This window comes from Gossypium hirsutum, chromosome A06, assembly GCF_007990345.1.
Source record: "Gossypium hirsutum isolate 1008001.06 chromosome A06, Gossypium_hirsutum_v2.1, whole genome shotgun sequence".
Lineage (NCBI taxonomy): Eukaryota > Viridiplantae > Streptophyta > Magnoliopsida > Malvales > Malvaceae > Gossypium > Gossypium hirsutum.
Genome location: NC_053429.1, coordinates 77858127 through 77872219, shown reverse-complemented (window position 1 = coordinate 77872219; position 14093 = coordinate 77858127). Strand labels below are relative to the sequence as shown.

The 14093-nt window shown below is 34.6% G+C and overlaps 1 non-coding gene across 1 annotated transcript; it reads right to left on the bottom strand.

Moving 5' to 3' along the window:
- Window positions 1-6038: 6038 nt before the first annotated feature.
- LOC121231244 (small nucleolar RNA R71) lies at window positions 6039-6145 on the bottom strand. The gene has a single exon (XR_005929309.1). It is a non-coding gene; the product is annotated as a small nucleolar RNA R71 (small nucleolar RNA).
- Window positions 6146-14093: the final 7948 nt, after the last annotated feature.

Below are 14093 nucleotides of genomic sequence, written 5' to 3'. Positions count from 1 at the left end.
CACTTTCAATAAAAAAATCATGTAATAACATTCAGTTTAACCAACATTATTCATAATACAGTTCATACGAACTTACCTTGCTAATTTGTAGAAATGACAAAGTACATAGGTATATTGGTAATTTTTCATTCTCCTCGATTATCCACTCGATCTTTATATAAATTAATAATTTCATTAAATCTATTAATTTAGATAGCATAAAAATGTATTTTATTCAATTTAGTCATTTTTGACATTTTTTATATCCTTTTTGACAGATATAAAATGTTTTTACTTTTATTCAATTTAGTCTTTGAGCCCAAAACATGCAACTTAACCATTTTTACCAAAAATTAAGCATAGCTGAATGTTCATGGTTTCCAGAACAGCCCATTTATGCAAAAATTTCATATTAAATCCTTTTACTTTTATTAAATTTATAATTTAGTCCCTAATCAATAAATTCATCAAAAATTACTTAACAAAATACTTTTAATTATCAATCAACATTCTAAATTCATCATTTAACATAAAAAAATCACAAGATTCACCTATAGAAACATTCAAAATCTTTAACAGTTTCAAAATCAAAGGTACAAGATAGCTGGACCTAGCTGCAATGATCTCAAAAACATAAAAATTATTGAAAACAAGGCTAAAACAGACTTACATGCATCGTCCAAAGCTAGGCTGAAGCTTGAAGCTTCTCCATTTCTTTATTTCCATGGCCATTCAGTGTTAAAGGAGATGATGGCTTATGTTTTAATTTTATTAACCTTTTTTTATTCATTATTTTATCTTTATCATATAATAATAACATATAAAACATTATAATAAAAAAGAAATTTAAGCATCCAACCGTCCCATTATCTTTAGGATGGACAATTTACTTAATAAGGCCATGAAATTATAATTATTTAATTAATTAACACCTTTAAACTAATAGCAATTAACATTTTTAACTTTTACGATTTAGCCTTTTTCGCTTATTTAACTATCGAAACGATAAAATTTCTCAACGAAACTTAAATGCCACCTTAATGACATTCCGTAAATGTTTATAAAAATGTTTAAGACTCAGTTTATAGAAATGAGGTCCCGGTACTTCATTTTCTGAAACCACTGAACCTTAAGGTCTTACCACCTGAACTTAATAAATCGCTTATAAAACAAAAATCACTATATCGAAAACCTTTTCAAAGTCACAATTAACTCATAAATATTAAATATAACTTGCTCCTCAGATTTGGTGGCCTCGAAACAACTATTTCCAACACCACTGAAAAAAAAGGGGTTGTTACAACTCTCCCCCCTTACGAAAATTTCGTCCTTGAAATTTCTCACTTGATACAAGCCATCAAGTTGAGTCTTTCTATCATCTTCTTAATGGTAATCCACATATAAACCATTTATAACTAACCCCAATTCAGAACTGGCATCAGAACTCATAATAAAACTTGATACTATATATGAACTTAACTAAGCAGCTATGGTGTTCTCCTGTCATCACTTATCATTAGTAGTATAACTACTGAGAAATTCCCAGTAATCGTCTATCAAATCATAGTCGAGAAACTCAGATTATTGAACTCTGGCTGATGCTTCTGTCATGTTTGCATCTGTAACTTTCAACTGATATTTGTTCCCTTTTCATGGCAATCGTCAAACAATATCATTTCATACAAGGTGACGACTTCAACTATCAAGAGGACTTTACCCCATAATAACATTTCCAGATTAGAATTGATCTGATAGATATATTTTTGTATCATGTCTTTTAGAATATAAATTCTTCATTCAGACTATCTGTCTATTTACCCGTAAATGCGCAAAATTTATTCATGAATCAAGAAACAAACTCGAATATTATAAAATTACCTAAGTTTTCAAATGAATAACTCGATTCTGAATAACACAATTGAGTAGATCTATCAATCGAATAATAACATTTCAGAATAACTCTTTCTTCTTGTTGTCGAGATAATCCAAATATACGGTCTATCATAATTCCCTCAGAATACCAATCAAATATCTCTAAAAATTGCATTAACTCAAACAAAACATAACATCCCAATTTAACTCGTTGACATAAATCAAGATTACCTGAAGAATGGGAACCAATATACAAGTTTGAGCTCGATCTCCCATTATCTACACTTTGGCCGATGTCTACTCCTTCATGAAAGCTAGAAAGGGGATATAAAATAAAGCTATTTCAATTATTAACATCAAAGCTTTGAACTATACCAGAGCCACAACCACCAGATGAATTAAAACCATGGTGCTATAATAAGACCAACGTTACAATCGTATAAATATAAAAATACTTCAACATCAATAGAGTATTTTGAAACAAAGGAGAAGAACCAAATGTAGTTCCAGTAGCAACCAGTACAAAAACAAAACCTCTAAAAACTTTAGATCTATATCACTATGCTCCAATGATCGCACTAGAAATCATAACCATAATAAATATAATTATCTCTGGCCAATGAATATCCTTTACATATGAACCATGTTTGATAGATTAACAACAAGAATGATAAGAAAACTAAGATAATGAAATCCAAGATGTGAAGCTATACTAAATTTCTGAGAATACAGCCCATATTGAATGATAAAGAGCTCGATGATTCCTTAGGGAAAATCCTGAAGAAAAACACCTCTCATACTCACTGAAATCAGTTGTGATAGAGACAACATAATTTTATATATATAAAGTAGAGCAACAACTAGTAGAAATAGAAAAGTAGCATCATATGAGTTTTATCATCCAATTTTCTACCAAACATAATGGAATAGAATGCCAAAGAAAGATAGAGTAATGCCGATCAGAAATCAACCAGCCTAACAATATTTTCGTCTTACATTATGATTAGCTAGCGTTCTCATACGATAAGAATCACATCTGAAAATGAACAACTACATATACCTCTATGGATAAAAGAACATATAGAATACTAAGAAGAGATTGTCGTAAGCTACTCAACTATAACCACTGCATTCAGATATCTTGGAAATTCAAACATTATTCCACTGACTACTACAGTCATTAATAATCTTACATTATCCCATTCACTAAAGAAATGAATTCAGAAGAAATTCTGGTTAATATGTTCGTTAGATACCATACTTGAATAAATTGATTACTCGAGATTAACTTCTTTTTTAACAGCGACATTGCGTAATCTGAATGATCTTTGAAAAAAATCTAATATCTCTTCTAAAACTATCTTTACTTGCTAACCCATCCTCGGCTTTGATCGCATTATTATTTATTTAGCCATTGAACTCTTCTATTCCACAATTGTGAGCTTAATCGAGATAAATCTTGTAAATTTCATTGTATAAGACTATACAGGTGAGGGGGTGAAGGTCGTAAATCCTCTAAATTTGACTTTCATATATATACACATATAACATAACATTTATTATCAACATACGTTATAAATCATTTATTCATACCTTTATGAGTCTCGACACATCATAAGCAACTTTTTAATCAGATACTTGAGTACCGCTTTCAACATTATCGTAATTAGCTCGATTGGAAAACATTTCTGTCTATAAGTAAAACAAATCTCATCAAAGTTGGGATATGTCGCACTATCATAGGTCATCTAATGGCATGTATTTCTAGACTTCACACATGCAATGTTCACTTCGAGAACTAATTATACCGTAGCTCTGATATCAATAAATGTAACACCCTTAACTCGTATCCGTCGTCAGAATACGGTTACTGAGTATTACCAAATTTTACATTTTAATACTTACCAAAAATGACTTCTTTTATATTAATTTGAGCATATTATATTTTCAAGCTATAAAGTGGGCCATGCATGATTAAATTAAATAATAAAATATAAAGTTATATTTAATAATTTATTTTAATATATTTTATTAATAAATTTGTTTTTAATTAATTAAGTAAATTGATTGATTAAAGTGGTTAAATTATATTCTTTGGTCCTCTAAATTATCCATTATTTTTGGATAGGTTTGAGAGCTTTATTTTGATTACAAAACCATCCAAATGGAGGACCAAGTCAACCCAAAATTCAGCTGCATATGGATATTCATAAATAAAATTTTGCTTTAATTACACAAGGTCCTTGAAGAGTTGAAGAAATCAGAGATTTACCTAAAGATTTGCAATTGACCGAGTTTTGATCTTGATGATGTTGTGGCACTTAAATCAAGAAAAAATTAGCCACACTTCCATAAATCATGGCCAACTACCCTTGGATGAAGTTTCGAATGATGGACACTCCTATTTTTAGCAAACTAGCTCCCTTGCCTCACCTATAAATAAGACCGCATTTCTCATTTTTCTAATCATCCCTCACTCATTCATCATTCTCTCCTCTCTCAACTCTTTTAGCTTTCTTTCTCCCTCCCTCATGCCTATCATCATTTTTTCATAAGAATTTTTAGCAAATTAGCCTTTTAAAGAGCCCTTGGTCGGCCACCTGGGAGAGCCATTAGCAAAGGAGCAAAGCCAAGGAACAAAGGAGGCCTCGTCAATCAGAGTCTTGGGTGACAGCCACTTTGATTTGGGTTTAATCTTTCTTTTCTTTAATTTAATTCAAGAATGTTTGATATGTATTCACTATTCTTGTTTACAACAATGATAGCTTAATTTTATTTAAGTTAAGATGATTGCTTTGATTAAATAATAATTATTTGATTCATACTTATAATGTTTGTGCCTGAATCAATCATGTTTTCAATTAAAATCAAGTCTGTATTTCGTTCATACGTGATTGAAATGCACCTGAATTAGCTGAGTGATCATAACCAAATGACTACTAATGGACGGATAATTGGAATGTGCGTGCTTAAATTGCAGGTTTCATAACAACCCTAAAGTTTTTAGATTTCTGTGATTAAACTATTTCAAGCCTAACACGTCCGTGTTACCTTGCACGAATATTAAGAAACCCTTAGTAAATAAGGATTAGTAAAATGCATATTTACTAAGTAAAGGATTCCGAAAGGACATAATGTGGTTTCCAAACTCATGAAAGATCGAGTTGCCATGGAATGTTTTTCCGAATATTGATAAGCATGTTGATAATAATTTGAGTTTAATTAAAGTAATTGTGTTATAATTGTTTCTTATTGTGTTAATTCTACTAAAATTTATTTCATTCATATAGTTGCATGTTAGGATAAATCACATTGGGGATCATTGCATCTAAATTAATTTTACATAGTTTTAATCACTACTTCCAACTCAAATTGTGTTTCTATTTACCAAGTTGTTAATAATATTTTTATAATTGAGTGACTTAGCATGAATACAATCCTTGTGGAGACGATAACTCGATACTTAATTATTATTTGATAACGATTGTGTACACTTGCACAGACACGAGTGTTACAAGTTTTTAGCACCGTTGCCGAGGATTGTCAACTGTTGTCATAGTCATTTTTTGTGAAATTATTTATTTTCAATTTGGTTATTTCTAACAGTACTAACTTATTATTTTTAATTTTGTAATTTTCTTTTCAGGTGTTTATGAGCATAGATCGGATTATTTATTTACTCCCAATAGACCCTAAAATTAAGCGAACTTTCAGATAAAAAAGACGAGAACGAATAGCTCAGAGACAGAACGAGATGGAGCTTGGAAATAAAAATAAAGCCAAGGTAATGAAGCCCTATCCTCATTGCCGATGATAGGGATCGAAGCATCAGACAATATGTTGTGTCGTTTTTCAATGAGTTAAATCCAAGAATTAGAAGATCAGATATTGAAACAACCCAATTTGATTTGAAACCACTAATGTTTCAAATGCTACAAACGGTGGGCCAATTTAGTGGTATGCCCACGGAAGATCCACATCTCCACCTTCGATTGTTTATGAAGGTGAGTGATTCATTCAAGATAGCCGGTGTGACTGAAGATGCACTGAGGTTGAAATTGTTTCCGTACTCGTTGAGTGATCGAGCATGAGCATGGCTCAATTCATTGCCACCAAGTTCTATATCTACATGGAAAGAATTAGTAGAGAGATTTTTGGTTAAGTATTTCCCGCTTAGCAAAACCGGTAAGTTGAGGAATGAGATCACAACCGTCCAACAATTGGATGACAAGTATTTGTATAAGGCTTAGGAACGATTAAAGGAGTTACTTCGTAAGTGTCCTCATCATGGGATTCCTCATTGTATCCAGTTGGAGACATTCTATAATGGTCTTAATGTACACACAAGATTGATGGTAGATGCTTCTACGAATGGTACAATTTTGTCAGAGTCTCATAATGAGGCTTATGAGATCATCGAGAGGATCACGAGTAATAACTATCAATGGCCAACAAATCAAACAGCTTTAGGAAGACATGTAGCCGGAGTTCATGAAGTTGACACCCTCACTTTGTTATCAGCTCAGGTATCGTCCATTTCTTTTATGTTAAAGTAATTTACCACAATAGTGCTAATAATTTTGCAGCTCAGCCACCAAGTCTGTTTGAAGTAGTTTTCTATGTGTACTGTGAGGAAGGTCATTCTTTTGAGAATTGCCCATTGAATCTCGAGTCAGTGTACTATGTGGGAAACCAAGATCAAAGAAGTGGACAAGAACCTCAGTCCAACTTCTATAATCCTTCATGGCGTAATCACCCCAACTTTTCTTGGAGCAACCAAGGAAATAGACCAAAAACCAATTTTATACAGCATAGACCCAACCAATCTCAAGGGTTTAATCATCAATCTCTAAAACCATCCCAAGCTAAGTTATCAAATAGTTTAGAGAACTTGTTCAAAGCATACATGGCAAAGAATGATGCTTTGATCCAAAGCCAAGTAGCAACACTGAAAAATTTGGAAAACCAAATGGGTCAGTTAGCTACGGAGCTTTGTAATAGACTGTAAGGAACCTTGCCAAGCGATACTAAGAATCCAAGAAATTTGGGTAAAGAACATATCAAGGCAGTAGCATTGCGAAGTGGTAAAATTCTGGAACCCCGATTGATTGATGTCATAGATGAGCCTGTTGAAAAGGGGGAAAGTCAACTAGCTGTTGAAGTTCCTACACCAAAAGAGTCGAAAACTGTAAAGACTGACAAGGTAAGCCCTAACTTAGTGAATTCCGATACTTTAACATCTTTTTTGGATGTAGATTTACGTACTTAGAAAAGTTATCCGGTTCAACCGAAAGTTCCATCTCCTCCCTATCCATAAAGATTGCAGCAACACAAGCAGAAACAGGAGGTGCAATTCAAGAAGTTTTTGGATGTTCTGAAGGAATTACACATCAATATTCCATTGGTGGAGGCTTTAGAACAAATGTGGAATTATGTGAAGTTTATCAAGGATGTACTATCCAAAAATAAATGACTGAGTGAGTATGAGACTGTCGCCCTGATAAAGGAATGCAGTGCATTCTTGCAGAACAAGCTGCCACAAAAAATGAAAGATTTAGGAAGTTTTACGATACCCTGTAACATTGGTGAATCTTATTGTGGTAAATCTTTGTGTGACTTAGGAGCAAGTATAAACTTGATGCCTAAGTCTATTTTCAAGATGCTAGGGATAGGAGAAGTAAGACCTACAACTTCGCACTCCAGCTTGCAGATCAATCTTTAGCATACCCCAAAGGAAAGATTGAGGATGTTTTTATAAGAGTCGATAAATTTATTTTTCCTACTGATTTCATTATTCTAGATTTTAAAGCAGATAAGGAAGTGCCAATTATCCTTGGAAGAACCTTCTTAGCCATGGGAAGAATGTTAATTGATGTGTAGAAAGGCAAACTCACCATGCAAGTTCAAGATGATCAGGTAACTTTTAACATTCTCAAAGCGATGAAATTTCCTGATCCAATAGAAGAGTGTTCAGTTATGGAAGAGATAAAAACCTTGGTTTCTATGGAAAGCAATCTTGAAGAAGATCCATTGGTGAAAGCCTTAGATGTTGACCCTTTGGAGGATGAAGAAGGTGAAGAAAACATGGCTTTGATGGAAGCCAATCCGAGAAATTTTATTCAATCCACACGGTTTGAACTGTTGGAGTTAGAAGTCAGAGAGTTGGTGCAACCCAAATTGTCAATCAAAGAACCAGCTACACTCGAACTAAAGGTACTTCCTTCTCATTTGAAATATGTTTATTTAGGTAATTGTTCTACTTTGCCTGTGATTATTTCAGCAGAACTGACAAAAGATCAAAAGGAGCAACTAATTTCTATTCTAAAGAAATTTAAAAAAGTAATTGGTTGGACCATAGCTGATATTTGAGGTATAAGTACTTCATTTTGCATGCACAAAATTATTCTAGAGGAAGGTGAAAGAGCTCGAATCGATGGGAAAAGAAGGCTCAATCCTATTATGAAGGAAGTTATGAGAAAGGAAGTGATCAAATGGTTAGATGCAGTAATCATCTATCCTATTTTAGATAGTTCGTGGGTAAGTCTGGTGCAGTGTGTACTGAAGAAATGTGGAATTACGAGTGTTGAGAATGAGCGTAATGAATTGATCCTAACATGGACTGTTACTGGTTGGAGAATTTGTGTTGACTACAGAAAGCTGAATAAAGCCACGCGGAAGGACCATTTTCTGTTGCCTTTTATAGATCAGATGTTAGATTGACTGGCAAGTAATGAATTTTATTGTTTTTTAGATAGTTATTTAGGATATAACCAAATAGTTGTAGCTCTGGAAGACCAACATAAAATAACCTTTACTTGTTTGTACGGTACATTTACTTTTAGGCGAATGCCTTTTGGTTTATGCAATGCACCTGCTACATTCCAACGATGCATGATGGCAATTTTCACTGATATGTTTGAAAACCTTTTTGACATTTTCATGGATGATTTTTCTATTTTTGGTAAGACTTAAGATATATGTTTGAGTAATTTAGCTAAGGTACTAAAGAGATGTGAAGAGACGAATCTTGTCCTTAACTGGGAGAAATGTCATTTTATGGTTAAGGAAGGGATTGCCTTAGGGCATAGAATTTCAAAGAAAGAAATTAAAGTCGACAAAGCCAAGGTGGATGTAATTGAAAGATTACCGGCCCCAATGAATGTGAAAGGAGTCAGAAGTTTCTTAGGCCATGCTAGTTTTTACCAACGGTTTATTAAAGATTCCTCAAAACTTTCTAAGCCACTGTGTTTGTTGTTAGAGAAAGATATAGTGTTCGATTTTAAATAAGCATGTTTAGAAGCTTTTGAAGAGCTAAAAAAATGGTTAATCTCAGCCCAAATAATCATTACACCCGTTTGGAGCACACCTTTTAAGTTGATGTCGTTGCAAGTGATTATGCTGTTGGAGCTGTGATGGGTCAAAGAAAAAATAAAGTGTTCCACCCCATTTACTATGTAAGTAGAACCTTGACGGGAGCCCAACTCAATTATATGGTAACTGAAAAGGAACTATTTGCTATAGTTTTTGCTTTTGAAAAATTCTGCTCATATCTTATAGATACCAAAGTTATAGTATTTACTAACCATGCGACCATTAAATACTTGCTCATGAAGAAAGATGTGAAACTGAGGCTAATTTGTTGGATACTTTTACTCCAAGAATTTGACCTTGAGATCCAAGACAGAAAAGGTGTTGAAAATCAAGTAGTTGATCATCTGTCGAGGTTGGAGCAAGATGAGGTAACTCGATCACATGTGCCTATCAACGAGAATTTCCCAGATTAGTACTTATTTGAGGTGAGTCAAATTCATGAAACACCTTGGTTTGCTGATTTTTCCATGTTGAATAATTCCTCGAGAAATGACATACCAACAAAGAAAGAAATTCCTTCATGCTTTCTTCATGATAGTCGGTATTATTTCTGGGAGGACCCGTTCTTGTTTACATAGTGTGTAGATAATATAATCTGAAAGTGTGTAACTAAAAGTGAGATTGCTGAGATCTTATATCATTACCATTCATCTCCAAGTAGGGGACACTTTGGTGGTGCACGTACCACAGCAAAGATTTTGCAAGCAGGCTTCTTTTGGCCTACACTATTTAAAGATTCTTATGTTTATGTGAAGAACTGTGATAATTTCCAAAGAACATGAAATATATCATGGAGGAATGAGATGCCCTTATCAAATATTTTGGAGATTGAATTATTCGACGTATGGGGTATTGACTTCTTAGGACCATTTCCTTCTTCGTATGACAAAAAATACATCTTAGTTGCAGTGGATTATGTGTCCAAGTGGGTTGAAGCTGAAGCATACCCTACAAATGATGCTAGGGTAGTCATGATATTCCTACATAAGCATGTGTTTACATGATTTGGGACACCAAGAGCTATTATTAGTGATGAAGGTTCTCATTTTGTGAACAAATGGTTTAAGTGGTTTCTTGACAAATGTGATGTGTAACACAAGATTGCTACTGCTTATCACCCTCAGTCTAATGGGAAAGTTGAAAGAGTGAACCGTGAAGTCAAAAGTATCCTTGAAAAGGTAGTACGCCCTAGAAAAAAAGATTGGTCTTGAAGGCTTGATGATGCATTATGGGCCTATCAAATAGCATTTAAGACACCGTTAGGAATTACTCCTCCTCGGTTGGTTTCTGGGAAGGCATGTCATTTACCATTAGAGTTGGAGAATAGAGCTTACTTGGCCTTGAAGAAGTTGAATTTTGATGTTAAGCAAGCCGGTGAGAGGAGGATGTTACAATTGGATAAGTTGGAAGAGCTGAGGTTGTTTTCCTATAAGAATGCCAAAATGTGTAAAGAAAGATAAAAAAAGATGGCATGATAGTCATATATAACCCCGCGAGTTTAAAGAAAGGTCAAAAGGTGTTGTTGTTTAATTCAAGGCTAAAGTTATTTCCTGGGAAGCTGAAATCCCAATGGAAAAGAACATTATACCATCCATCGAGTTTATCCGTATGGAGCTATTGAATTGTACGCCAATTACGGAGGTACGTTTAAAGTTAATGGTCAACGTCTCAAACATTATTGGGATAGTGAAGTTGAGCGAGTTGAATCCTCGTTCAAATTAACAGACCCTTGATTTTTCATAAACTCATTTTGTAAATAAATAAATAATTAGAATTTATTTTCTTAGTTTAATACATTTAATTAATTCTATCTAAAGAGATTGGAACTTAAGTGGGACCGCTGTGACCCCTCCAACCTTTCTTGGGAATTAATTTAATGTAATTTTTTTAAGAAGAAATTTTCTAATTAAGATTTAAAATGTTTTTCTAGTTTAATTTATTTTTTTAATTTAAAATGTTTATATTAATAAAGGGGGTCAAATTTGGCCCAAGTGCTAATCAGTTTCTCTTTGTTGAAAAAGTTTGTAAATATAGTCTGAATTTGAGGCCCAAGACAGCAGATAAGAGGGAAAAATCCACACCTATTTCCACCACTTCCATTTCTTGCTACCCATGTAACCTTTATGTAGCTAAATTTTTGCAACATGTTGCCCTAGTTTTTCCCTATATAAACCCCTCTTCATTCTACTAATTTTTATATCCCATAAATTAATTTGCTTAACCCTAAAAGTCCCTAAACTTTCTTCTTGCGTTGCTAGTGTAACACCCCAAACTCGGCCTAGACATTATGGTCGAATCTACAATGTCACATTGGAGTGTTTTTCATAATATAATTTCTTGGAGAATTCGTTCCACCTAAAAACTTCTTTGAGTTCTTAATAAAAAATTTAGGGTGTATGCTCATTGTGAAAACTCAAGTTGTTTTAGCAAAATATTGATCATATTATATTGTTATTACCCTTTAAAACAACGTTTGTTGTGGAAGCTCTCAAAATATGTTGCGTAATCGTGTTGTTTTAGAAAAACATTTGCTTATATTTTCTTGAAAATCGATGTCCTACTACTATCAGTCAAAAATCAAGGTAAACAAATCCCCAAAATTAAAATGAAACTTAAAAAGGCCTTGTTACATAATGAAAACCCAAAAATAAACCTTATTTATAAAATTAAAAATTAACTAAGTCGAGTGGCTGCCACTGAGTCCTTTGTCACCTCGATCCGTCTACGCCTGGGGATTTCCTGCACAGTTAATAGATGGGTGATTTTCAAAAACTCAGTGTGTGAAATTCCATAAAAGCAATCAAACATAGTAAGCACAATTTGGGCCTAAGCCCTTTTAGTAACAGTTAGGGCCTTAGCCTATTTCAATAACGGTAACAATCTGGTCCTGAGCTCGTTTCAGTAGCAGTAGCAGTCTGGGCCTGAGCCTATTCCAGTAACAGTAGTAGCCTGGACCTAAGCCCATTAACATAACAGTACAGTATGCAAACAAAGAGTCCTACCCAATCCATCCTCTACACACTATATCCGTACCAACCCTACACACCACGTGGGGATAAAATTGACCCACCTATCCCTACACACCAAGTAGTACCGGGTGCAGCACTAAAACAGTATTTACAGTAGAGCTGCCAGTAATAGGCTTATAGCCTTTCAGTACACTTCCTCCAAAATCATATATCCTACCCCATGCAATGCAACATAATATAAATGTATATACAATACAGATGGCATGCTCAATCTGTCATACATCACACAGGGGTAAAACAGTCATCTTACCAAAATAAGGGTCCAGGTACACTTACCGGCCCAATAGCAGGTCCATAGTCATCTTGATCGACCCGTGCAACCTTAATAGACAATTAGTGATAATGGGCCTTAGCCCATATTGCGGGCCCATGTGGGCCCACACGTTCATATGGCCCATATAGCCCAGAAATGGCCTTAGCCGTGCAATTTACACAACCTGGCCCACTATTTACCACACTTTTGTGCGATTTTCCCATGTAGGGCCCACAATCCCATTAGGCCCACCCGACCCAGTTTGGCCCAAAATGGCCCAATATTGTTTTAGTCCATGAAAACGCTCATGGCCATCTCATTGACCACACAACCATGTTTTACAACATGGCCTACCACACGGGAGGCTACACGCTCGTGAGGTATCAACAACCCATTTTTTTAGCTTTTCAGCTTTATTGCCCTTTCACATCTAATGGTAGTGTTGTTCACACCCACCTGTTGCGGTGTTGTTGCTGAACCACTTTTGAGATCGAGAACCTATGATCAATCACAACCCCCTATTAGTCTACAACCATCGTTAATCTAAAATCATAATGTTGAAACACTTAACCAAATCATAGCTACTTACCAAACAAACAATAGAAATATCCTTCTTGTTCCAAAACCAAGTATTCTCTCTAATGCTTTACCTTCACACGAAACAATTAACCGATTCATAAGAATATACAATCCCACATAAATACATCTAGGACTTAAAGCACTTACCAATAAAGGAGATATCACTTGTAGGGGAAAAGTAGTTGGCCTAACCCTTGTTATGAACTTGAGTCCCTAGCATCATTCGTACAAAAAGAAGTGTTAAATGGACATTTCCCCAAGGTAGAAAAAGAGAAAACACAACCAACCAACCTGAGAGTACGTAAGCTGAACTTTTGAAAGGAAAGCCAAATAAGGTTCGGCTAGGGAGACGTATAACACTTACCAATAGATCAAGAGGATTTTAGCAGTCCTTCTGCAAGAAATGACCAAGGAACAAAAAGAAAAGAAGAGAAGGAAGATGGTTAGGCCTTGAAAAGTTTCAGCGAAAATAAGAAGAACAAAAGAGTTGAGAGAGGGAGAGTAGAAGAAGAATGAATCGGTCCACAAGTACGGCTAACAAAAGAAAAGGGTTTGTGAGAGGAATGACAAGTGCTATTCGGCCAAGGAAGAGAATACCAATTGAGAAAAAGGGAGTGAAGGACAGAAATCGGTGGACTAAAGGGCTAAAGGGAAGAGTAGAATCAAACTCACAAAAATCGAAAGGGTACTCGAGACAGAATCCAGGCAATGCATGCTTCAAAACAAAGGTGAAAAAGACTAAAAATGCCAAAACTCGAAATGAATAGCAAGAGAAGCTCCCTAAACTCAAAGTCAAATTCCTATGGTAAAAGTATCTACTCGGCTACAACACTTCTCCCTTTCAAATCCTACAAAATTCTCCTCAAATCACTCCCCTATTATCTCCTCAACTAACAAGTTCAAACTCTACTCAACCTAGCGGAGTTTTGGTCAAACATAACCTCCTCCCATGACCATCAGTAAAAATAATCTCCATACGTAGCAGTAAGGATTCAAACCTTAGACCCCCT